Here is a 23871-nt window from a genome sequence, read left to right as displayed (position 1 = left end):
TGCTCGTAGTTGAGGGTAAAGTTGAGGTGAGAAAAGGAGAGAAGCTCCCAGGTCTCAAGGTGTACTGGGAGTGATTGAGGCGAGTGCCAATATCAGTGGAGTGAGTACGTGCATTCTCGTAGTTGTTTTTCCTTCCGTCCCCCTTCCCTTTTATAGGCTCAAGGAGGAAGGGTTAGATGCATGGGGGATCAGTGAGGTCGTCTACTTCTCTCCCCCCTGTGGTCCAGAGGAGAACAGTGGGTCTTCCCTTTCGCCGAGCGCTGTGGAGCATGGCGTAAGTCGTGGTCATCGTCCTTGTGAATCCTTGTGCCCATGCCCGGAGCGCGTCCATATCATGTGGCGCCAAACAACGGCATAGTGATAGCTGTAGAAGTGCGCAGAGCACTACGTTAGATGAGGTGGGGCGTCGAGGGTGCTGAAGACTCCGGTCTTTCCCCGGTCAAAGGCTCTACTGTGTCCGAGGGTTGCTGCCCACGCCCGCCGAGGGTCCTGCAAAGGGGAAAAGTACACAAAGTGGGCGGCACAGTGGCGGACGGTGACAGGCAAGTCCGTACTGTGCGTCGCAGACCTGCCCCAAGCCGGGAATAGCGGCACAGTGGCGGGTGTAGGTTGAGGAGACGCCGGTCACGTTCGCTGTGTGGCATGGTGGCCGACGCCAGCTGACGCCTCCCGACACCGTCTGGCACCCGCCCCACACCACGGTGTAGTTGGCAAGTAAATGCGCCCCGTCCCGTCGGGCGGTTGGGCCGCCTCCTCAGTCCGCCGAGGGGGGCTCGAGTGAGGCGGAGTTTCCCCTGTGCCGAGGGCCCGCGGAGGGCTCGGCAGAGAGAGCCTCGAGCGAGGCGGAGATCGCTCCGCGGCTAGTGAGGCCTCGAATGGACCGTACTGTGGCGTTGATCCGTGGGCCAAGTGTGTACTTCGAGATTCTCGTGCCCGAAGAGAATTTGGGCCATATGCTGGGCTGTGTTTTGCGTCATTATTTGGGGGGAGTTTTAGTCCTAGGTTAGAGTGCCCCATAGTTATGGTACCCGACAGTAGCCCCCGAGCCTTTGGTCGAGTCAGGAGACTCGGCTAGAGGTTGTTTGGCGATTTTACTTCTTGATGTACGTGATCGATCGGCGGAGCGCTCCCGCTGGGCGCGTCTGGGCGCTCGGCTACGCGATGTGACGACTCGTCGGTCGGGGTAATGCGGCTACAGAAAAAGCAGGTCAGGGTCATGATGGCGCTTGCTGCCTTGTGGCTAGTGCTGGCACTGTGCTGTCCGACGCGCAGGGTCCCAGTTCTGCCTCGTTTGGTCGCCTCGCGGCGCACCGTTCGAGGACAGTCGGGCGGTGCCTGATGCCACGCTGCTCGGTGCGCAGTGGCTTGGCTTGATTTCGTTCAGTCGCTTCATGGCGCGCCGAACGAGGGCATCTTTTGCTTGTGGGGCGTTGTGCCTCCACGGGTGCTACAAACCCCGCCCACATTGTGAGCTAAGGCTTAGCGCCCGATGAGGCTATAAATAGGGGTCCGGGGACTCCCTTACCTCTCCAGCTCCCCCGCTTATGCTCCTAACCTCCCTCTAACTTGTAATGTTTCCTTCCGATTCTAACCTCCCTCTAACTTGTAATGTTTCCTTCCGATTCCCTTGGTTTTGAGGCTAGAAGAATGCTTGCGAGCGGTGGGCGAATACTGGAGAGGGCGTGCTTACCATCCCTCGGCTTCAGTGGAATCAGCAGAAGAACATCGGGCCCGTGGAGGGTCGACTTCTGTGATGTCCCCCAGCTTGTAGGGATGGCGAAACATCTCAGGAGCGGGGGCGGTGCCAGGTTTCATCATCGTTCTGCACACCGTCCTCGTCGGCGACAAGATGGCTCTCGGAGATGTCTTTGGTGGATGGGAAGCCAGAAGAGAGCTTGACCCCCCGTAAGGTCTTTGGTGGATGGGAAGCCAGAAGAAAGCTTGCGAGAAGGGCATCCCTTCGGACCCGTGTGGTCTGGAGATTGCTTCTCGTGCTTTTCTCATAGCCCGGCCGAAATGTCGGCCAAGGACTTGGTGTCCTTTATAGGCGGCCGCTCCTCCCCAAGACAGAAAAGATTGCCACGTAAGTGGCAATACGTTTGTATCTTTCGACGGCCTCGAGCCGATAGCCCTTTGTAATCTTTGTTTGCAAGAAGCATTGAAGCCTTTATTTCTTTGGCGCAGTTTGCTTTTTGCCTATTTACTTGGGGTTTTGTCCCTCAAGTTTTGTGAAGTTCTTTCCGTGGGGGTGCGTCAGCGCACCCACGGGTGTAGCCCCCAAGGCCTTGGAGGAGTGGGAACACTCGTCCATGGGCTATGAGCATCGTGTTTGTATGGTTGACTGGGTAGTAGGGCCTCTCAGCGTTCGTTTCAGTCGGCCTCGGCATTATTTCAGCCGGCATCGGCATTCAGCTGGAAATGCGACCCGTACTTACTTTGGACCAATTCACACGGCTCACCGAGCATGCAAGGGGGTATGTCTGACATGTAGGACTTCACCGCCGGGGTGGCAGCTGACTCAATCGAGGGAGTGGCTCTTGCCGAGTCGTGCGAGGAGCCCCCGAGCCCCAGCCCACATGAGGGCGATCAAGGGGGACCCTCGTCTTGTTAGTTCGACCCTCGGTCAACCTTTCCACAGGGTGGAGGGATGAAACAAACCATGCTACCCTTGCCCGGGCCACGAGTCCTAGATGCTTCGATGAGCCGTTAACGGGTGGTTCGAGCGAACGTCCGTGCCCCGTTCGGTGGGGATCGGCTCATGATCCGGAGACATGTTCCGTAAAGCGCTCGCAGAGGTTCGCTAGGCAGGGCTCGGCCCCGTTCGATTGGGTCCGAGGGCTCGATGCTCTCCCTCGATGGGATACCTCATACTAGCCGCCGCTGTCCGGCCTCGAACACAACATTGCGCATCTCGAATTCTGCATTCGAGGCTTAGGCTTTGTATGAGCATGCCAAGATTGCCCCTAACTCTGATGATCTGGGGCGGCTGTTTCGAACCCTCGATGGGTCACCCTTCGAACCTCTGATCAGTGGGGCTCGGAATGGCTGTTCCTTTGGTGGTAAGGAATCTTCCGAAGGGGAATATTCCGTCACAGTTCTCGGCGTGGCATGTGGTGCCGTGTCGTGGCCCGATGCGTGCAGGGCGGGTGCGCCTTTTGAGGCATCACCCTAGGGCAGTCAGAACGGTGCGGGCGGCCGCATGGTGATGGGACGCCATCAACAGTGCGCCTGTACCACTTCGGGAACCGTCGCACAATAATTACCGCGCCCACGTGTGCGTTCCCGTGATCGTGGGGCCCGGCTGGCAGCGTCAGCGGTATCTACCACATTGAATGCGGTGGATTCGGAACTGCCGCAGCGAATCCGGCCCCCTGCCACGGTTAAATAGAGAGGTACAGGCGGGGTGGTTCGGCTCACCTTTGTCATTGCCTTCTTCCTTCTTTCGCCATTCTTCGCTCGAGCAAACAGGAGAGAGAGAGAGAGCAAGCGCACCTTCTTCCCGTTCGAGCGCCCCCCCTTTCGAGTTCCTGTCCACCGTCGCCATGGTGAAGCCAGTGAGGATGGATGACCCAGTGCCCTGGGGCTGGTCCACCGCCGACGCACCATACTTGGAGACCCTGGTCGCCGCCGGACTCCTGCCGGTGATTACCGATCCTGTGCGCCCGGAGTGGATCGCGTCGGGATCAGATGCGGAGCCGAGGCCCCCGAGCGGCTACGTCATCAGCTTGGCGCGGCTCCACGAGCGGGGTTTCGGGGTTCACGCCGACCGCTTCGTCCGGGCGCTCTGCCACCACTACGGGGTGGAGTTGCATCACTTCGCCCCCAACGCCATTTCGCAGGCAGTGGTCTTTGTCGCCATTTGTGAGGGCTACCAGGGGATCCAGGCGCACTGGGACTTGTGGAGGCATCTATTTCGGGGTGAACTCTACACCGAGTCCATCTCGCAGGGGGTGCGGAGGCCCGTTCGTGCCGGAGGCCTGACACTCCATCTGCGAGGGTTGAGGAAAGATCTCTACATCCCATGCACGATGACGTCGAACAACCGCGAGTGGGACCAAAGGTGGTTCTATTTACAGAATGACGGCGGTCGGCTCCCAGCGTACACTGGAAGGGTGTTGACAAAGAAGCCGGACACTTGGGGGTACAGGGTGTCGCCCCTCGAGCGCCAAGCGAGGCTCAAGGTGTACACTAACGCACTCCAGCGCCTGGCGGGCAAGGGGCTGACCGCGGCCATCGTAATCGCCAACTTTCACCGGCGGAGGGTGCTCCCCCTCATGGAGAGGAAGCTTCCTCTTTTCCAGATGACGGTGGATGCCCCGTTCGAGGGTACCCAGATGATGGAGGAGTTCTATGTTTCCACTCAGCGAGCGGGGCGGGCGGTGTCCCAGCCCCCGAACAACCTCGCGGACTATTGGAGGGTCTCGATGCGCCCCGACGCGGGGTACATCAATGTGGTAAATTTCGTTCCCATCCCTCGGCAAAGAAATTGTTTTTCCTTTCCTAATCCGAGCCCTGTTCGCAGGGGGTGAGTGGCCAGGGGTACACCTCGGACCCTCCGCTCCCAGAGGTCCGAGCCGCGAACCGCGAGTTCGCGGAGAGGAAGAAGGAGCGGAAGGACGCGGAGAAGCGGCGCCAAGAGAGGAAGAGGAAGGACAAGGAGGCGAGGGAGAAAGTGAACCGGGCGCGGGAGAAGCAAGGCAAGCCGTTATCCAAACGCCCGACTCCATGCCCGAGCCGAAGTCCTCGGCCTCGGCGGAGGTCAAGGTTGACTACTCGGCGCTGCCCGACCCCAACGCGGAAGAGGTCGAGGGCCAGTCGCCGGGCCAATAGGATGTTGGCACCGAGCCCCCGGCGCAGGCCGAGGGCAGGGATATGCGTGCGCCGTTGCCGGAGGAGGGGTCGCCCGCGCGGCTGAACGCGGGGACCCTCGAATGGGCGCCACCACCGAGGCACTAGACCAGCCCTGGCGCAGCGCCCAGCGATCGCTCGTCGGGAGCCGGTGGGTCGGCGCAGGCCCCGAAGAGCGGCTAGAGGAAACATAAGTTGGAGGCCGCCTCAAGGCAAGTTTCCTTCCACTCGTTTTCTCGATCCAGCCTACCACCTTTGTTTTCGTTGGCTTGATTCCTCCCTCGCTCAACTCAGCATGAAAGTCCCTACTGCTTGGGTTCCTTCGCTAGCGCCCACTAAAGCCCTCAAGGAGGGGAGGTCCGCAACGCCGGGCACGGTGCCACAGCCCTCGAGCGGGGGGCCTTGGTCGGCGGAGGAGATCGCCGAGGAGCTCCGGGCGGCAATAGCCCGGGGGGCTGCGTCGGCCCGCGCGCAATCGGGTGTGAGTGACACCGGTCGGCATGGTGCAGAGGATGCCATCCGACCAGGCACCGAGGGGGAAACCGGCCGAGGTGCCGAGGGAGAGACCGACCGAGGCAGCGAGGAGGATGCCGCCCGGCCGGGCATTGGTGGAGAGGAAAGGACCGACGGGGCTGCACCAGAGCAGCTCGTTGGTCAGGTGAAGAGAACAGGCCCCGTCCTGGAGCCCACGGAGGCCAGGGACGAGGGAGCCACGGTGGTGGAGTCGGTAGTGAAGCCGGTGCTGCGGCCGGCTCCAGAGGTGGTGCCGGTGGTGGAGATGCCTCCAAAAGACGAGCCAGAGGTGATGGCGTTGAGGCTGTCCGAGGGCCCGGAGCAGATTGCCCCGAGCACCGCCCCCGATGCTGCTGGCATTGCCCCTTCTTCCGAGTGGGCGATGGTCCAGCACAGGGGCGCCTCGGATTTTAGTCGCAACGAGCAGGAGGAGGAGGAGGTCTGGAAGGCGCAGTACGAGGTTGGTTCCCAGATCCAGGCCGCCCTCGACCGCGCCTTACAGCTCCATAAGATGACAGATTTGCAAATTAGCAATGTAAGCGCCCTTCCCCAGAACTCATCTGTTTCCACTCACATTTATATATCTTCCGCTCACACCCTCCGCTCGCAGCGGCTGAAGGAAATCTCGCGCGACAAGAGCGCCGAGCTAGCCCGGCAGTACTCCAAGGTGCAATGGCTCGAGCAGTGGAACACCAATCTGATCACGCGGCTGGGCGAGGCCAACACCTTGGTGTCTGATCTGGGGGCGCAAGATCGTGCGCGAAAGGAGGAGCTGGCCCGAGCCATCGAGGAGCGCGACGCCCAGAGGGCCGCCACGGAGCAGAAGGCCCAAGAGGTCGAGCTGCTCAACGCCACGCTGCGGCAGAAGGATGAGGCTCTCGAGGCGAGGGTGGCCCAGTGCGCGCAGCTAGAGGAGACTCGTGAAGCGCAGGCCGTCTTCCTTATGGGGAAGGAGGCCCTCATCGAGAGGCAGGGAAACGCCATCTCACCGCCGAGACTACCCTCACCGCTGCAAACGCAGAGATAGAAGAGGGGAGGAAATGTATCGCGGGTAAGTACCACGGTTATGTTTTAGTGTACTTGATTTTGCCGAGACTTATCTTTTCCTTCTGCTCAGAGCTACGGAAGAAGGTGTCGGAGGAGACCGCGGCGAAGGAGGCCCTCCAAGCTGCATATGCGTCCGCGCAGCGGGACTACAACGACTTGGAGGAAGCCGCCATAGCCGCGTGCCAAGCCATCAAAAGTGAGGGTGGCGTGTCAGGGAGCTCACTGGCGAGTCGTCTGAGGTCCTTGGGTGATCGGGTATCTGAGCGGCTCAAGGGCGCCCTCCGTCTCGGCATCCAGAAGGCCCTCGGCGTCGTCTCGACGCACTACGTCGTTGACTTCGAGCACCTAGCCACGGGCTACATCGTCCCTGACGGCGATGACGATGCCAAGGTCAAGGCAATGGAGCAGGCTGACGTAGGTGCTGAAGGCGCTTCCACCACCTTGGCCGGGCTCTTCGAGGGCGACCTCTTCCCCGACGCCGCGGATGATGGAGATGAGTGCGAGCGCGGCGAAGGGCCTGGGCCTCGAAGCCCAAGTAGATAAGTTTGGATCTTGTCTAGATTTTGTCTTCTATGTAGCAAACAAAAGTGCAATCTTGACAATATGGCCGCGTGAGGCCTTTGTGTATATTCGAGTGCTGTTTTTTCCTACATATTTCTTCGCGCTCTCGTATGCTTGCATATGACTTACATAAACTTCTGCAAGGATTGTCGCGTTCATAAACTACTTAGGCGCAGGGGGGTGAGGGGGGATGCCATATCCCGAAGGCGTAGGCGGTCCCACGGCTCGGCCGATCCCATGCCAGAGTTGTTTACACCGTGCGTTCATTTTTCTAAGTGTTCGAGAGACTTAGATGCGAAAAATTTTCAGAAAAAATGTGACATTTTGGGGACGTTTTGTGGGGGTTCCCCCCATTGTAGCCCCCGATGGAGGCTCGACTTTGCCAAGGGAAAACCGAGGCTCACTCAGTGTTGTGCGCGCATCCGAGCCCCCGAGGGTTCGAACAACTCCCAAGAAATTTAAAAGTAAAGCATACTTTTTTTATTGTCCCGGGAAATTTAAGGTACAAATACAAAGTATGTACAAACAACTTGTAATTTCAAGGATAGAAGCGACGTAGCTGCTGGATGTTCCAAGCATTGGTGAAGACTTCGCCTTTTTCGTTAGCTAGTTTGTAGGTGCTCGGTTTTAGGACTTCCGCGATGATGTACGGACCTTCCCATGGCGGCGTGAGCTTGTGGCGTCCTCGGCTGTCTTGTCGCAATCTCAACACGAGGTCTCCCTTGTCGAGGTCTCGGCGTCGAACCCTTTGTGCCTGGTATCGTCATAGAGACTGCTAGTAGCGCGCCGAGTGTAGAAGCGCCACGTCTCGAGCCTCGTCCACCTGGTCTAGCGAGTCCTCAAGGGCCTGCTGGTTTTGGTGCTCTTAGTAGGCTTTGAGCCTCGGGGATCCGTACTCCAAGTCGGTGGGAAGGATGGCCTCGGCGCCATAGACCAAGAAGAATAGACTACACCCCATGGCTCGATTCGGGGTTGTTCTCAGGCTCCAAATGACCGAGGGTACCTCTGTGAGCCATCTTCGGCCAAACTTGTTCAGCTTGTTGAAGATTCTTGGCTTGAGGCCTTGTAGGATCATGCCGTTGGCACGCTCTACATGGCCGTTCGTCTGTGGGTGCGCCACGGCCGACCAGTCCACACATATGTGGAAGTCGTCGCAGAACCTCAAGAACTTCTTGCCTATGAACTGAGTGCCGTTGTCCGTGATGATTGAATTCGGAACCCCTAACCTATAGACTATGTCAGTGAAAAACTGCACGGCTTGCTCGGATTTGATCTTGGCAATGGGTCGAGCCTCGATCCACTTGGAGAACTTGTCTACCGCCACCAGTAAGTAGGTGAAGCCCCCGGGTGCTCTCTGTAGTGGTCCGACGAGATCCAGTCCCCACACGGCAATAGGCCATGTGATGGGGATGGTCTGCAGAACAAGAGCCGGGAGGTGCGTCTGACGGGCGTAGAACTGGCAGTCTTCGCACGTTCGCATGATCTCTGTGGCATCGGCGACCGCGGTTGGCCAGTAGAAACCCTGTCGGAACGTGTTGCCCACGAGGGTGCGTGGCGCCGCATGATGGCCACATACTTCGGCGTGGATGTCTCAGAGCAGCTCCCTACCCTCGGGGATAGGGATGCATCGTTGCAGGACCCCCGAGGGGCTGCGCTTGTAGAGCTCCCTGTCGATCACGATGAAGGATTTGGCTCTCCTAGTGACACGCCGCGCTTGGGCGCGGTCCAAGGGTAACACCCCACGGTTGATCCAGTCGAGGTACTGGTCACGCCAATCTTGCGAAAGTGGAGCCTCATCAATCTGCATTGCCTCACCCTCATCCTCCGAGGATACCTCGGTTTCTATTTGCATGGGCTCGACCTCGTCCACCGAGGGGTTCCCATCGGAGGGCTTGGCGTTCGAGGGGCCCGGCCCTACTGGATCCTTGAAATCGATGGAGGGCTTGGCGATGTCACGAGGAAAGATGTTTGGGGGACGGTTGTCCGCCCCAACGTGATCTTAGCTAGTTCGTCTGCATCCTCGTTGTACTTGCGCGGGACATGGTTGAGTTTCAGGCTGTGAAACTTGTCTTCGAGGCGGCGCACTGCGTTACAGTATGCCTCCATCTTCGGATTGTGACAACTAGATTCCTTCATCACTTGGTCGATGACGAGCTGAGAGTCACCGCGTATGTCGAGGCGCTTGATGCCAAGCTCGATGGCGATGCAGAGGCCACTGAGGAGGGCCTCGTACTCCGCCATGTTGTTGGATGCTGGGAAGTGAAGGCGAATGACGTAGCGCATGTGCTCTCCGAGGAGTGAGATGAAAAGGAGGCAGGCGCCTGCACCGGTTTTCATCACCGACCCATCGAAGTACATGATCTAGCATTCTGCTTGAATTTGCGGTGGGGCATCTGGGTGTCAGTCCACTCAGCAATGAAATCGGTCAAAATTTGAGATTTGATTGCCTTACGAGGCGCATAAATGAGAGTCTCTCCCATGAGTTCCATTGACCACTTGGCAATCATTCCCTCGGCTTCTCTATTGCGGACTATCTCTCCCAGGGGGGAAGACGAGACCACGGTGACTGGATGGACCTCGAAGTAGTGGCACAGCTTGCGCCGAGCCAAGGCTATTGCATATAGCAGTTTCTAAATCTGCGGATACCGCGTCTTGGTTTCGCATAATACTTCGCTGATGTAGTACACTGGCCGTTGGACAGGCAAAGCGTGTCTCTCCTCTTGTCTTTCCACGACAATCACTGCGCTGACCACCTAGGTCGTCGCGGCTACGTATAAGTGAGGGGCTCGCCGTCTGTTGGTGGTGTTAGGATGGGGGCATGGGTGAGAGACGCCTTCAGCCTGTCGAGGGCTTCTTGAGCCTCGGGGATCCACGTAAAGCGTTCGCTTTTCCTTAGGAGTCGGTACAGAGGCAAGCCCTTCTCACCGAGGCGTGAGATGACCTGACTGAGGGCTGCAAGGCAACCCATGACCCTCTGCACCCCCTTCAGGTCTCGGATTGGTCCCATCCATCTGATGGCCTCGACCTTTTTAGGGTTGGGCTTGATGCCTCGCTGGGAGACAATGAAACCCAAGAGCATGCCTCGAGGCACCCCCAACACGCATTTCTCTGGGTTGAGTTTTACCCCTTTGGCCCTCAAACAATCGAACGCGATTTTGAGATCGGCTACCAGGTCGCCCGTCTTCCTGGATTTTACAACAATGTCGTCGACATATGCCTCAATGTTCCGCCCGATATGGTCCCTGAACACATGAAGCATACACCGCTGGTATGTAGCTCCGGCGTTTCTGAGGCCAAAGGGCATCGTGACATAGCAGTACATGCCGAAAGGTGTGATAAAAGAAGTCGCGAGCTAATCGGACTCTTTCATCTTAATTTGGTGGTAACCAGAGTAGGCATCAAGAAAGGACAAAAGTTCACATCCCGCAGTCGAATCAACAATTTGATCAATACGTGGCAAAGGAAATTGAACTTTAGGACATGCTTTATTTAAACTACTATAGTCTACGCACATCCTCAAACTTCCATTCTTTTTCTTCACTAATACAGGATTAGCTAGCCAATCGGGATGGAACACCTCATTGATGAATCCGGCCGCCAGAAGTTTCTACACTTCCTCGCCGATCGCCCAGCGCTTGAGCTCGTCAAAGCATCGCAGGCGCTGCTTCACTGGCTTGGAGTTGGGTTAGATATCAAGGGAGTGCTCGGCGACCTCCCTCGGTATGCCAGGCATGTCCGAGGGGCTCCACGCGAAGATGTTTGTGTTGGCGCGGAGGAAGTCAACGAGCGCCACTTCCTATTTGCTGTCGAGGGTGGCGCTGATCTTCAACACCTTGTCGTCGGGGTGGCCCGGGTCGAAGGGCACCACCTTGATACCCTCGGCTAGCTCGAAGCTGCCTGCGTGTCGGTGCATGGAGTCCAAGGCTTCGCTCGCCATCTTGTCGAGAGTGGTGGCGAGAGCCTCGTCCTCCGCTTGGACCTCGGCACACTCGACGCACTCGACGTCGCACTCGTAGGCATGCTCGAACGACGGGCCGACGGTGATGACGCCCTTCGGGCCCGGCATCTTCATCTTGAGGTAGGTGTAGTTGGGGACTGTCATGAATTTGGCCTAGCATGGCCGCCCCAATATGGTGTGGTACGCCCCACGAAACCCCACCACCTCGAAGGTGAGTACTTCCTTGCGGAAATTTGTGGGAGTGCCGAAGCAGACGGGCAAGTCGATCTGCCCGAGGGGTTGGACTCGCTTTCCTGGCACGATGCCGTGGAATGGCGACACGCTGGGGCGCAGCTTGTCCAAGCCGATCCCCATGAGCTCGAGGGTGTGGGCGTACAGAATATTGAGGCTGTTGCCCTCATCCATGAGCACCTTGGAGAACCGGGTGTTGCCGATGATGGGATCCACGACGAGCGGGTACAGGCCCGGATTCGGGATGTAGTTGGGATGGTCGTCGTGGCTAAAGGAGATCGTATCCTCCGACCAGTCGAGGTAGGCTGGCGTAGCCCTTGTGACAGAGAAGACCTCTCAGCGCTCTCGCTTGCACTGCCGAGTGGTCATGTTCGCCGTAGGACCGCCGAAGATGAAGAAAACGTTCTCCACCGAAGGATAGCCATCGCCGCCCTTGTCCTCCTCGTCCTTTTCCTTCTTGGCCTCGTCCTTGTGGCCAAGATGGTTGAAGTACTTGCGGAGCATGTCACACTCTTTGAGGGTGTGATTGACCCTGCCCTTGTGATAAGGGCATGGCTTCTTGAACATGTCGTCGAATAGGCCACCGCAGCCTCGAGGGGGGCCTCGAGGACCTTTGCCATCAGGGGTGACGATGAGGGCCTCATCGGCGTTGGTTAGACGGGCCTTTCTTCTTGCCCTTCTTGCCCCGCTTGGGCTTCTTCGAGTTGTTCTTGGAATTGCTGCCCTCAGCGGGCACGTCCACCTTGCGCTTGACTTTGTCGCCGTCGAAGATGGCACCGACCACTTCTTCGCCAGAGGCAAAGTTGGTCACCACGTCAAACAGCTCGTTCGTGCTAGAAGGTGGGTTTAGCCCCAGCTCGCACACGAGGTCCCTGCACATCGTGCCCAGATGAAAGGCACTAATGACTTCGGAGTCCTTGACGCTGGGGAGCTCGGTGCATTGCTTGGAGAAGCGACAGATGTAGCCCCGCAGAGGCTCATTGGGTTGCTGTCGGCACCCTCCGAGATCCCAGGAGTTCCCAGGGCGCATGCACGTGTCCTGGAAGTTTCCCACAAAAATCTTGACCAGATCAGCCCAGTCGTGGATCTGGTTGGCCGGAAGATGTTCGAGCCAGGTGCGTGCAGAGTCTGCGAAATGCAGGGGAAGGTTGCGAATGATGACCGTGTTATCATTCGCGCCACCCAGCTGGCATGCCAGGCGGTAGTCATTGAGCCAGAACCCGGGATCCGTCTCCCCCGAGTACTTGGTGAGTGTGGTGGGCTGCCGAAAGCGTGGGGGAAAGGAGCGGCGCGGATTTCCCGGCTGAATACACGAGTGCCCGGAGGCTCCGGTGATGGGCTCCTATCCTCCTTGTGATCATAGCGTCCACCATGTCGAGGGTGGTAGCCGTGAGCGGCGCCATCCTCCTTTTTCTGGTTCAGGATGTTGCGGGCGTCGCCGTCGTGGGCGTTGCCATGCGTGTCCCGAAGTCGGTCCTTTGCAGGAGTCAGCTTGACACGATCGTGTACCAAGGGTGCCCTCGCCCTGTTTGCTGGTGGGGTATGCACTGAGGCCTCATGGTCTTGCTGTGCCGCTCCATCGGCTCTCGCCGAGGCCACTGAGCGCAGTCGAGACGCGGAACTCTCGGCCTGCTGTACTGCAGCTTCCTCGAGGAGCGCTTGTGCCTCCTTGAGCAGGTTGCGGCCCTCGGGTGTGGACGGCTCGGGCATTGCACGCATCAGGAGTGCCACAGCAGTGATTTCTGGCCGGCCCTGGGTAACGCCAGGGGGCTTCTTTCGCGGCCCTCTGCCAGGATCCGCTCCCGGGCAACACGTCCCGACTCCCAAGCTCCCGTACTGTGGCCGGTGCATCCTTGCTCGAGCGCGTGGTGCAGCTTCTGCGTTTTCCGATGCTCCTCGACGAGCTTGGCTTTAAGCTCTCGGAGTTGCGCCAGCTGTGCCTGCTGCTCCGCCACGTTTGCCGGGATGGATGGCCCAGGTGCTGTAGTTGGTCTTGCCGCGGCCGTCGCGGCGCGAGTTGCGTCCGCCGCGACGTCATCGTCACTGGAGTCATCGAAACAGGTGAGGCAATAGTCTGCCGCAGCCTGAAATGACAAGAAAGCTTCTAGATCATGGATCCCGGAGTAATCCCACTCTAGGTTCGCGTGACCTTGCTCGGGGATAGACCCCTCGTCTGAGGAGTCGGGGTATTAGCTGTCAGGTGTTGACACGATGAGGTTGCGGATCGAAAGCAGGTGATGCCCAGGCAAATCCTCGTACGCGCTCATGTTGGTGCTGACAGATGACGGCCGAGGACCGGATCATATAAGGGAGGGGCGGCGGCATTGACCCATCTCCCGTCAGTGTCGTAGTCGGTGTTGATGTCGAAGGGGCGGTGTCTCCCCGCGTGGCGCCAGTTCGTGGCACGCTCGCCTCGACCCGTGCAGGAGGGCCAGGGGGTTCCACTCTGTGCCGTTCGATGCGCGCTTGCCGTGCACACCGACCCATGCGGCTCTGGCATCGTGGTGGCGGTGCCGGGACATCGGGGCTGGCTCTGGGCGGGAGGCGCTCCATGAGGTAACTATTGCCAGTTGCCCAGAACTTGAGGCTCCCGAACCAGATCACGTACCCAGCTGGGAACGGATCCGAAACGCCCATCGGAAACGGGTTTGATCTGCCCGCCATCTGGAGATCAACTGGAAAATAGAAAAGAATTGTCACGTAGCGCCCCTACCTGGCGCACCAACTGTCGGTGTCCTGACCCCGCGGTCTAGCACCAACTAGTGAATATGCTGCGTGTCCCGGTCTCCAGATGGTTGATGCAAGAAGAAACACAATGACACCGGGTTTATCCTGGTTCCGGCCGATGAGGCCGTACGTCCAGCAGAGGAGTGTGCACTGTATTACTTGCACTGAAGTGCTCGTAGTAGGGGGTACAAGCTGAGGCGAGAGAGGGAGAGAAGCTCCAGGTCACAAGGTGTACTGGGAGTGATTGAGGTGAGTGCCAATATCGGTGGAGTGAGTACGTGCGTTCTCATGGTTGTTTTTCCTTTCGTTCCCCCTCCCCCTTTTATAGGCTCAAGGAGGAAGGGTTACATGCATGGAGGATCAGTGAGGTCGTCTACTCTCCCCCCCCCCCATGGTCCGGAAGAGAACAGTGGGTCTTCCCTGTCGCCGAGCACTGTGGAGCATGGTGTAAGTCGTGGTCATCGTCCTTGCGAATCCTTGCGCCCATGCCCGGAGCGCGTCCCCATCCTGTGGCGCCAGGCGATGCCGTGGTGATAGCTGTAGAAGTGCGCAGAGCCCTACGTCGGATGAGGTGGGGCGTCGAGGGTGCTGAAGACTCCGGTCTTTCCCCGGTCAAAGGCTGTACTGTGTCCGAGGGTCGCTGCCCACACCCGCCGAAGGTCCTGCAAAGGAGAAAAGTACACAAGGTGGGCGGCACAGTGGCAGACGGTGACAGGCAAGTCCGTACTGTGCGTCGCAGACCTGCCCCGCGCCGGGAATAGCGGCACAGTGGCGGGTGCAAGTTGAGGAGACGCCGGTCACGTTCGCTGTGTGGCATGGTGGCCAACGCCAGCTGACGCCGCCCGACACCGTCTGACACCCGCCCCACGCCGCGGAGTAGTTGGCGAGTAAATGCGCCCCGTCCCGTCAGGCAGTTGGGCCGCCTCCTCAGTCTGCCGAGGGGGGCTCGAGCGAAGCGGAGTTTCCCCCGTGCCGAGGGCCCGCGGAGGGATCGGCTGAGGGAGCCTCGAGCGAGGCGGAGATCGCTCCGCGGCTGGTGAGGCCTCGGATGGACCGTACCGTGCCGTTGGTTCGTGGGCCAAGTGTGTACTTCGAGATTCTTGTGCCCGAAGAGAATTTGGGCCATATGTTGGGCTGTGTTTTGCGTCGTTATTTGGGGGAGTTTTAGTCTTAGGTTAGGGTGCCCCATAGTTATGGTACCCGACATTATGCGTTCAATCAGTTCTTGACTTCAAATTCAAGAATTCGAAAGCCGTGGTAGCATGTGTGTGCGATTGATGAAACTGAACTAGGATTTCGGCCTTGTGTTTCTGAAAATGTTTTGATGGATAAATAGAGTAGCTAGCTTCTTTTTACATTTTGTTTTCTCGCACAAATCAGGATTTGACGGTCACGTTGCAAAAGATACTAGGAACCCATGAAATTAGGATATCTGGACCAGATTGATTACATGATTATATCTTAGCTGTGAGAAGTAAATTGCCGACTCTTAGTTGTATTGGTTGGAATGGTTGTATCAATTTCATTTACTGATTTACAGCTCATGGAAATAATAGCTGTACCCACCAGCCAAAGCATGGGTGGTTATTAAAGGGAAACCAGCTGGCTTTGGTACTCTATGTTTTTGCTCTTGTTTTCATAATTGATGATGCTTACCCATGTTCAGTCAATATCTGTCAAAAGCACCATAAGCTTGCCTTATTTCTCCAGACGCTCTGTAAATGCAATTCTTTGTTGTGGTATAGCACACCTATTACTGGCATCAGAGTGCAACAGTTATGCAATTATAGTTGACTATGAATAGAAAGGGAACATGTCATGTGCAAAATAACATTCCGTGCAAACTATGCAAATTTTAATTTGGGCCATTGGATCAACATCCAAGGGGAGGGGTGCAGGGGGTGGGCGGAAGGATTTGCAAAAGTGTGATTACCCAATCCAAAGGCGGACGGTTAATTGTAAAATTACCCAATCCCCCAATGCCCCTTGGATGTTGATCCGGTGGCTAAGATTGAAGTTTACACGGTTTGCACAGAAAGATTGGTTTGCACCTGATATATTCCCGAATAAAAAGGGACTGAATTGCTTTGTTGTTGTATAAATAGAAAGGGAATGACTAGATAGTGATGTTAGGAGTAACAATCAAATGTTCATTGAAAGCTTTTATTGATAGAAATGTAGGCGATATTCTTATCTGTTCTAGGATGATAAATGGTTATCTGAATAGCTATGGGTGTTAGTAATTTTTAGTAAAGGCAGTGTTATGCTCATATTTAAGTCATGCTGGTGCTCTGTAGTTAAAATACTTATTCGCAATAACCAGGTATTCTATGAACAAAGTGCTAATAATACTGAAAAACCAATATATCAAGTGGCAAAACCACAAAGTCCAGTTTATAATTTTTGTGTTGTTTCGGTAGTCAATTTTCTTTGTTTATATGTTATTTGAAACTTGCTTTTAGAGCTATTTTTTTTAGATGATGGGAAAAACGTCCCGGCCTTGACCTCATAGAGGCTACAGCCTACAACCCGCTTATTACATCAAACTGCAGCTCCTCCGTCTGCAAACACACTCATAAAATTTACAAAAGTAAATAGGAGACACCAACAAAGTTCTCATGGGAATTTATTAAGCAGCAATCCTATTACTAAATCTCCATCCATGGTTGGCGAAAATTTGCATAGCCGCTGTCTCTAGTAATCGGCATGCATCCTTCAACAAGTTGGTGTCATCATCACACTTTTGAAGCATCGACCACATCCGAAGCCAATGTGTGGCCCTGAACAATACCTGCATATAAGTTTTCATAGGAGAATTGTCAAAAACAATATCATTTCTGCTCAACCATAGAGCCCAGCAAAGCGCAGAAACTCCACATAATAATTGTGTTTTAGATTTACAGTCAAAGCAAAATAGCCAATCATTATTGAATTGAGCAACACTCGTTGGTGGTACCAAGCCAAAAGTGTACTGTACCACTCTCCAAAGGAATTTTGCATAATGACAATCAAAGAAAAGGTGTTGGATAGTTTCATCATGTGAACAAAATACACATTTTTTGCTACCATGCCAATTACGCTTAGCTAGATTGTCTTTAGTTAGCACAACACCTCTATGCAAGTACCACATGAAAATCTTAATCTTAAGGGGAATCCTTGTTTTCCACAAGGTCCTATTCTGCCTTACATGGCCATTGCAAATTAAAGCACTATACATTGAATGGACAGAGAAAATTCCACTTTGGTGTAAACCCCATTTAAAGACATCTTCCCTATCATTCAATCTCACTTGAGCTATCCTTGCAACTAGGTTATACCATAATACCAAATTAGTCCCTACCAAACCACGTCGGAAAGAGATATTTAAAGGAATGGAATTGAAAACCGTTGCAATGGAAATATGCTTCTTTCTTGCAATGTTATACATAGAAGGATACTGTTGACTAAGAGTGAAATTGCCGAGCCATTTATCCTCCCAAAACCTGATGTTCTCACCATTGTTTAGTTGGAAACTACCTAAGTTTAGGAACTTGTCTTTAACCTTCATTGAGCCCGACCAAAACTGTGAGTCACCTGGTCTTTTTTGGACCTGCGCAATTGGTTTATCCTTTATGTATTTTCTCTTTAGTAGATTTTGTCAAAGGTTGATGAGGACATTGCCACGCTGAACATGCACGAACTGGCCTCATCTCCAAGTTATAAGTCGACTCCAACTCGGTTTTCACGTTCATCTCGGATTCAGCCAATACCCCTGCACGGTTTCGGCGATATCACCCTCATACGGAGTCGGAATGAGGTGATCTTGGATGCGTTGGAATCGTGACGACGAGACGCTTCTTTTGGTTCTGGTCCCAACTCCAGAAGCCTCGTGGATCATTCTGTGTGACCATGGGAAGGTGCTGCGACACTTGTTTTGGGCCTTTTTCAGGCTTTGTATCGTGTCGGGCCTTAAGCCCAAGTTGTGGGTGCCCCCCCTGGTCGCCCCCAACCCTAGGACACCCCCTTCTCCTTTAAACTCAGTAGCTACCGCCGTTTAGACTTGGGTTTTGTTTAGTTCTTGTGTTTTCCTTCAAGAAACAGAGATTGATTCGTTGTAACTGTGCCGACAAGTCCTTTTACAGTGATCCAGGGCCCCGTTCTTGATCTCCTCCACTGTGTCGATTAGTCCTTTGGAATCGAGTTCTCGAATCCCTCTTTGATTCACTTCATTCATATTTGCAATATCAGATTGCGTGTTTACATCTTCTTGCTTGTGTTCTTCGATTCGCTTGCAGGAAAAGCCTTCTCGGCGAGGTCAATCAAGTTGTGCTTGGTTGATAACCAACGGAGTAGTGGTGTAACGGTTGCTTGACTTCGAATCATGCTGATTAGAAGCCGGATCGCCAACGTCACACACTCCACCAATCGAATTTACCTCTACCTCTCGGAAGATCGGGCCTAGTTCTCATCAAGTGGTATCAGATTTCAGGTTTCCCGTGAGGTATTACCCTACGTTTTTCCCTTTAGATTCGTTTCGTGTCACTGTCCTAGAGTCCACAAAAACCCTACAAAAAAATATCACTGTCCTAGATCCATTTTAGCCTTTGCAATTTTGTTTCAGATTCGCTTTGTTGAGTTTGTGTCCGTGGTCGAGTCTTGTTGCTGGTTTAGTGTGTTCGTAGTCGTAGTTCAATCGCCCGTTACAGTTTGTTTGTTTCCGCCGCTATCCCATCCACTTTTACCCAAACAACAAGTCGATCCACCCCATTACTCGACTTGCCCTCGCTAGCCGCCTTGCGTGAACTCTTGCCGCGCCAGCCCTAGATAGGTTGCAAACCGCCTTGTTTTTTTCGCCTTGCATCACAGCCTTTCTTGATTTCATCTGGCGATACCTATTGCTGCATATACCAGGGATACTTTGCCCTAGCTGAGACGCTTTGCTCAGTCGCTTTGTGTGCCGGGGATAGGGAAGCTTTGCCCTAACCGCCGCCGGCCAATCTGCCGAGTTGTGCCATTGGAAACGCGTAACTTGAGTTTCCTTCGGTAAAACAGGCATAACTTTTCGCTCGGTGCTCCGTTTTGGCTCAATTTTTTACAGCAGAGAGAAGATGAAATGCTGTACATACAATAAAGCTACTTCACCATTTGGAGTCGATCTCAAAAAATTCAAAAAAATCCGGGAAGAAAGAGTTTTGAGGCTTCCAAGTGATTTTCCAGTTTTTCAGAAATGTTCCTGATTTTTTGTAGGCCACATCCCACCTCTATTTAAGGTGTAAATTTTTGTGGTTGGAGCTTGTGTTACATCTGTTCGGAGAAAAATATAAAAAAAATATTTGAAAAAAATAAATCTTGATTCCTACTAGTTCTGGAAGTTTTTCGGGGAAAAGATTAAAAACAAGTGCATAGAGTGTTGTTTTGCTTGTTCTTTGAGCTTTATCCACCGTTCTTTGTTCCAACTTGTTGTGCTATGCCTAGGATACGTCTTAGCCAGCAATTGTGACTTGTACTTTGGATACTTATTGAACTTTGCTAATCTGCATTTGTTATTTGCTACTCCTTGCTACATATTATGCCTGTCCCACAGCTCCACATATACTTCGATCAGTACAGGTTCATCTTGCAACTGTTACACCCATCTCAACAATAGATTGTACCATCATGTTTGGCTTTGGTAAGAACACTTGCAAGATGGTAGTAAGCCGCTTGAGATTTTGCTCTCCACTTTCACCATCACCCAGTACTTGTTAGTTGATAGGGATAATATCTTGGTGTTGTCTTTTGCTGTCTTCTAACCATGACAGGGTCAGATAAAGGAGGGGAGTCCCCTACGGACTTCAATGAATGTGTCTCCAAGGATGAACTTAAGAAACTTGTTGATGACCAGCGCACCTACATTGACGGGAAGTTCAATGAGATGATGCGCAGTATCAATGGAGTTGTCACACGCCTTGACCATATTGAACAACATCCCCCTCGACAGCGACACCGACGCCACCCTCCTGATGGTGATGAGGACGAGGATGAGGATGCCGTCCTTGATGATGATGAGGATCGTGATGCGTACCGTCTTCGGCGCAATCGTCAAGGTATGGGAGGTAATCATAATCGTGGTAACAATGATTCTTTTACTAAAACTAAATTTACCATGATTCCTTTTGCTGGTACTGCTGATCCTGAGGCTTATTTAGATTGGGAACTCGCTGTTGAACAAAAGTTTAATTCTCATTTGGTTCCTGCTGAGCATAGAGTTAGACTTGCTACTAGTGAATTTACTAGCTTTGCTTTGTTTTGGTGGAATGATCTTTGCAATGCTGGTAATGCTGCTGCTGTGCCTCAAACTTGGCCTGTTTTGAAACAACGCATGAAGTCTCGTTTTGTTCCTCCTTATTACCAGCGCGATCTATGTTTAAAATTGCAAAATTTAAAACAAGATGATAAAGGAGTAGAGGAATATTATCAGGAATTGCTTATTGGTCTAGCACGTTGTGGTATTCGTGAGGATGATGATGATACTAGTGCTAGGTTCTTTGGTGGTTTAAATTATGATATACAGGATATTCTTAATTACAAAGACTGGACTCGTTTTTCCCAATTGTACCATCTTGCTCTTAAGGCAGAACGGGAAGTACAGTGACACCGCATTGTCCAACATTCTTTCAGGTCCAACACTGAGAGATCGTTTCAGCAGCGTTCCGACGTTGAGAAGCCCAAGGCGCCTGTTGCTAAGCCACCAGCAACACCACCAGCTCCTGCGCCAGCTTCTGAGGTAAGCAATGTATCTACTGTGCAGGCCCAACAACACAAGAAGCATGCTATGCTTGAAAGGGGATCTTCGAGTAGATCATCTACAAACATCGTGTGCCACCACTGTAAGGGAATGGGACATGTCATGAAGGATTGTCCAAGTACTCGAGCTTTCATCGCTGCACCTGATGGTAATGGATATGTAAGTGCTAGCGATGTTGAGGATGAATTGGTTCTTGCAGCTAACTTTATTGCAGATTCGGAGGACAAGGGTGAGGCAATTGATTCTGCGGCTGCGACAAAGGACCTTCCTAGTCTTCTTGTGCAGCGTGTGTTGACTTCTAAAGCGGAACATGAGGATGAGGAGAAAATCCAACGCAAGAATTTGTTCCACATGTTTCTCCAATTTAAGGATTGCCGTGTTCTCACCATAATTGATAGCGGAAGTTGCAGCAACTTGGTGAGTTCAGATTTGATCAAGAGGTTTGGTTTGCTCACTCGTTCTATTTCTCAGCCTTACTACCTTGAATGGTTCAACACTAGTAGTAAGACTAAGGTAACTAAATCAGCACACATACACTTTTCGGTTGGTTTTTATCATGACTATGCTGATTTTGATGTTGTACCTATGCAATCATCTTCATTGTTGTTAGGACGATCATGGGAATTTGATAATGATATTGCACACCATGGTAGAACTAATACATATACTTTCATGCATAAGAACAAAAAGATTACTTTTCTTCTTTTATCCCCAGCTGATATTAGGAAACATTTTCATGAGTTTGCTGCAAATGATAAGAAAACACCTCCTAGTAATGACTCTTGTGATGCTCAAACTAATGAAATTAAATTGAAGGATGGTGTTTATATTGCTACTACATCTGCTGCTGCTGCGTTATGTGATAACTCTGATGCACCTTGTTATACAATGCTTTGTCGGGATATGTGTTTTATTAACAATGATCCTATGCCACATATTTTGCATCCTATTGTCACTAACCTTTTGCAGGAATTTGATGCTGGGATGGAGTCGAGGATGACTCCAATTCAAGAAGGGGAGGATGATGAGGACATCACCATGCTAGACATACATGCACGAACTGGCCTCATCTCCAAGTTACAAGTCGACTCCAACTCGGTTTTCACGTTCATCTCGGATTCAGCCAACACCCATGCACGGTTTCGGCGATATCTCCCACATACGGAGTCGGAATGAGGTGATCTTGGATGCGTTGGAATTGTGACGACGAGACACTTCTTTTGGTTCTGGTCCCAGCTCCAGAAGCCTCGTGGATCATTCTGTGTGACCACAGGAAGGTGTTGCGACACTTGTTTTGGGCCTTTTTCAGGCTTTGTATCGTGTCGGGCCTTAAGCCTAAGTTGTGGGTGCCCCCCTGGTCGCCCCCAACCCTAGGACGCCCCCTTCTCCTTTAAACTCAGTAGCCGCCGCTGTTTATACTTGGGTTTTGTTTAGTTCTTGTGTTTTCCTTCGAGAAACAAAGATTGATTCGTTGTAACTGTGGCGACAAGTCCTTTTACAGTGATCCAGGGCCCCCGTTCTTGATCTCCTCCACTGTGTCGATTAGTCCTTTGGAATCGAGTTCTTGAACCCCTCTTTGATTTGCTTCATTCATATTTGCAATATCAGATTGTGTGTTTACATCTTCTTGCTTGTGTTCTTCGATTCGCTTGCAGGAAAAGCCTTCTCGGCGAGGTTAATCAAGTTGTGCTTGGTTGATAACCAACGGAGCAGTGGTGTAACGGTTCCTTGACTTCAAATCATGCTGATTAGAAGCCGGATCGCCAACGTCACACACTCCACCAATCGAATTTACCTAGACCTCTCGGAAGATCGAGCCTAGTTCTCATCAAAGGTCATCCTCATTTATCAGTTTAAACAACCACTTGCTTAGTAAACACTGGTTTTGAATGTCTAAGTTTTTTATGCCCAAGCCACCTTGATCTTTTGGTTGACATAGAATGCTTCATTTAGCTAGTCTGTACTTCTTTTTGTGATTATCACTTTGCCAAAAGAAACGGGACCTGTAATACTCCAATTTCTCTAGGACTCCCCTTGGGACCTCAAAGAAAGAAAGCATAAACATCGCTAGGCTCGTTAAAACTAAGTTAATCAACACCAATCTACCCCCACATATAGGTGTTTCCCTTTTCAACTACTTAATTTCTTCTCAAACCGTTGTTCAATAATGTTCCAATTCCCATTGCTTAATTTTCTGTGGAGCATTGGGATACCCAGGTATTTAAAAGGATAATTCCCTGATTGGCAACCAAACAACTATGAGTATTGAGCTTCACATTGCTATGCCTCTAAAAAGCAGAAGATTTCACTTTTATGGAAATTGATCTTGAGTCCAAAAAATTGCTCGAAAGCACACAGGAGTAGCTTTAAATTGATTGCTTTCTCTAGATCATTGTCCATAAAGATTATGGTGTCATTCGCATATTGGAGTATCGACAAACCATCGTTGATCAGATGTGGGATGACACCTTTTATTTGTCCTTGCACCTTAGCTCTGTTTATAAGGATGGCCAACATGTCTGCCACTATGTTAAAAAGGATAGGGGACAACGGATCTCCTTGTCTCAATCCTTTCTTTGTTTGAAAATCTTGTCCTACTTGATCATTTATTTTAATGCCCACGTGTCCTCCTCTCATGAATGAATCCACCCATTGGCACCACTTATGAGAAAAGCCTTTCATTTCAAGAGTTTGTTTAAAAAAGACTATTTTACTTTGTCATATGCCTTTTCGAAGTCAATTTTAAATATGACTCCATTCTGTTTTGTCTTGTGCAACTCGTGGATGGTTTCATGCAAAATCACAACACCTTCCATGATGTTTCTACCAGGTAGAAAATCTGTTTGTGTAGGACTGATAACTTTTGTGCAATTGTGGTGATTCTGTTTGTAGCTACTTTTGAAAAGATTTTAAAGCTAACATTCAGCAAACATATAGGTTTGTATTAATGAATTCTACTAGCTTCTTTACATTTGGGCAACAAGATTATTGTGCCGAAGTTGAGGCTAAAAAGGGGAAGTGTACCATTGTGGAAATCCTCAAATAAAGCCATTAAATCATCCTTTATTGTATCCCAAAATGCCTGATAGAATTCAGCAAAGAAACCATCCGGCCTAGGTGCTATATTATGCTCCATTTGAAAGATAGCTTTTCTCACTTCCTCTTCTGTAAATCGTTCAACAAGAGCTTCATTTTCTAGATCTGTCACTTGTGGGATATC

Source organism: Panicum virgatum, chromosome 4K (genome assembly GCF_016808335.1).
Source record: "Panicum virgatum strain AP13 chromosome 4K, P.virgatum_v5, whole genome shotgun sequence".
In the NCBI taxonomy this organism is placed as follows: Eukaryota; Viridiplantae; Streptophyta; class Magnoliopsida; order Poales; family Poaceae; genus Panicum; species Panicum virgatum.
The sequence above is the reverse complement of the archived record's forward strand: the minus strand, read 5'-3'. Positions refer to the sequence as shown.